The following is a 3,694-nucleotide window of genomic DNA, read 5'->3' as shown; positions in this document are numbered from 1 at the left end:
AACTTACTCGGTCGTGTGCGGGGGGCTCGAAGAGATGAGTAAAGGAACGGAAGAGGAGAGCAGCGGGGGTGTAGTAGCGACCCTTTCAGAATTTGTCCGATTGAAAATTTATCCGATGTGCACGGTGTATCAAGCAGTCGCCATTTCTATCGGCGCGCGCGTGTGCCTCTCTTCCTCCTTATGCTTTATTCTTCCTTTTCTTCTCGTCTTTGTTCGTTTATTTTTTAAGGGCGCGTCTTTTTTCGCCTCCTTCCCGCCCGCGGATACGCGTTCTTTTTCCTTAGCGTCTTCGCCCCTTTTCGTACTTTCGATATAATCCGCGGCTCGTCAATAATTCCAACGATCGAGTAGGAAGGGGATGGTGAAAGAAGTGTTTTATCCACGACGTTGTTATAAGTTATTTCGCATCGTAAAGAATTTAAGATGGACGGGGGTTTCACCCTCGAAGTTTTGGAATTTTTCAACAGAGATCTTTTACCCTTTCTTTTATAAAGATGTTTTTATCCTTTTCTTTTCAATAAAAATCTTCTTCTATTATTTCTCTACAGAAATTATAAAATTGATAAAAATAATATAATTGAAGAGATGATATAAAATCATTAATAATTTAACAATAGGATCAAGAGAGAGAGAGAGAGTCTATAGGGAAATCATCGGAAAGCCGCAATATTCTAAAGAAACATATTGCGAAAATAACACATGCGGCGTCAAATCAACTCTATGGCGGTTTACTTATTTATTCGATGCGAAAGAGAAACCCAAGACTAGGAAGGATGCGGGATTACAGTGCGGCATGCAAGCCGCAATAAAGTGTATCGTCAAAATGCATTGGGTGTTGTTCGCACACACCGATGTAACGTGGCAATAATCCCGTGGAAACACTATTGTGGTAACGCGCGGAATCGACTGGGCTGCTTCTGATGTGATTGATATGGTCGGACAACCGTGGCGTATCGTTGCGCGATTACGATCGAAACTAGCGTCGGTCGTGAACCGCTCTCGAAACCTCTTCTTGTTCGTGTCTCGAGCGAATTCACATTCCCAGATATAATACAAAATCGTAATAAAATCAAGATGAAGTTATTTTAAGAAAAATCATAATGATATTATTCGATACATTTTTAACGATGATTTTGTGACATTCTTCATATAACAATGATTTTTTTTTAATTAAAAAATTAAAAGAGCATCGAATGACATTTTTTTCTAAAATGTCTTCGACTTGATGTCATCTTGATTTTATTATGATTTTATATTCTACCTGATTATAAGTGTGTCATTTCGCGTATCATGGGCGGTACTCAACATTAATATCCAACTTTTAAAATGCGATTTTTTAATAAAAAAATTGATGAAATAAAAGAAATTATTAACATCGAGTTACGTTATGCAAAAGTAAGTTCGCAAGAATCTCGTCGCTTTCGCTGGAAGACTCGCATCACTCCGGCGTAACACAACATTGCGTTAACATCGTATTTGCAATGTCTATGGTGTAAAGCACATTACGGTGATTGCTCAATTCGGGAAAACGTGTATTTCCCCTTACAATGAAATTTCTTTTGTTCATATGCATCGAACAATTGCGTCACGATTTCAGTTTGATTTTATATAAAATGTAGTTTATTAATAAGCATTATTAAACTATATCGAAACAATTCAACTTGTAATAAAACCAAATTAACGTCTAACTGAAAAAATGAATTGAAGGAAACTCGAAAGCTTTTTATCAAATGTTACAATTGACATTTTAATTTTAAAAGGCCTGAGAATATATTAATTAAATTAAAATTCCATTGAAAGTAAATTCTGTTTTAAAAATTCAGAAAAACTCGATTATTCCACATTTGAAAAAACAATCAATCCAAAATATACTTAAATGTAGTCCAGCGAACATTTAATGCAGAGGCATCAAACATTTTTTTCTCTTACATCTTTATTTCATTGGCCACAGGGGCCTCTTGCGATTCTCCACTCGTATCCACTTTCTATGTTTTAATTACTGACTGCGCGCGCGCGTTCGTTTACAGTGAAAAAAAAAATAAAAAAAAATAAAATAAAAGGAAAACGCGAGCACGAGCGGACGAGCGCGATTGGAAAAATATCAACGGGCGAGCAACCGGCACTGATAATGAAGCAGCTGAAAATTCAATTAACGAAAACATGCCAATTGCCGAGTCTCCTTTCTTTTTTTTTAAATTTCGACCACTTTCGACTAACCGGACAAACTAATTTTTACAAAATTGATACGTTGCACATATCACAGGTTTATCAGAGTGTGAATATTTGCGATGCGCGACCGAATCGTAATATAATTAGAGGCAAAAAAAAAGTAAACATTAATTACGAAATTATGCTCCCACTCGCGGATTCCCGCCGATAATGGAGGGATGGGAGGAAATTAATTTATGCTTTCAGAATTTTGTACCTGCCCGCGTAAACGCGTTACAATGTGTACTGGGTTTGCGCGTTTTACACGTCTGTTTCTGAAAGTTGCAACGCACACGTAGCAACGTGCTCATGTGTCATTGTATTCTATTTTCAGTCGAGTTTCGTGCCTCTAAAATACGATTATTAATAATAAATAAGGGAATGCATATTATCACATGTTACTGTCAACCCATTTTATCTCGAACAACCTAATCTCGCGCAATTAATTAATACTGCATTTATGATTTATATTCGAAAATATTTATGGGTCACGCGCATTATACGGGGAAATATATGGAATATGTACACAACTGAACGTAAATCAAGCAAATATTTCCAATATTATAAGGAATTTTCTTTTCACTTTTTTTTTCGATTATGTAAAGAAATCAGTATTGAATAATCGTATCGATGAAAACAATTTTGATATACTCGTTTTGTTGCGTTTAACGATTACTATTTATTATATCGTGTCAATCAATTTTGATTATTTTTCAAATATCTTATTCTTTAAAGAATGATTATTTGATATTTTTCAAATATCAAATAATCATTCGATTCTTTAAAGAATAAGCTTAATCTTCTATTTGCAATCGTTATTTTTACTCCTTTCATTTGCAATCTGGATCTTTTTAGCTCAAGCTTTTTGTTTAGTTCAGATTTTTTTATTGTTCTAGACTTAAAAACAAATCAAAGTTTACTTTTCAACATCTCGCTATTACATTATAGAATAATTTTTAACTCTAATGTTAAAACCTTGTTAAAAAATTGAAGAATGAATATGAAAATGAAATTTAAAAGTAAAATTTTGTTAAAAAGACCCAGATTGCAGATGGAAGGTTAATTAATATTAAAATAAGGCTTTTTAAAAAATAAGACATTATCAAGATTGCATTAAATAATTTCTGTGTTGAAATATAAAGTTTATGTAAAGATGACATATTAATTAGAAACGTGTTAGACACGCTGTAACAATTGTGAAAGAAACAATGTTTTCTTCGCAAGATCGTTTCGCTTCATTCCGGCTGATGTAGCCAAATTACTACACGGCTGTTCCTACACAGAACCTGCAGAAAATTCTTGATATAATATTCAAAATCCTCGGTTCCGTATCGTGCGAATGGTTCCTCTTAATCCAATTTAATTTGACTTATTAAAACTCACCATCTGGCGACGTGCACGCACACCCCGGATTATCACTATTAATAATTTTCCGAGTTCGTTCGAACGCGATATATATATATATATATATATATATATATATATT

The sequence above is a fragment of the Atta cephalotes genome (assembly GCF_000143395.1).
Source record: "Atta cephalotes unplaced genomic scaffold scaffold00004, whole genome shotgun sequence".
In the NCBI taxonomy this organism is placed as follows: domain Eukaryota; kingdom Metazoa; phylum Arthropoda; class Insecta; order Hymenoptera; family Formicidae; genus Atta; species Atta cephalotes.
Note: the sequence above shows the minus strand (reverse complement) of the source record.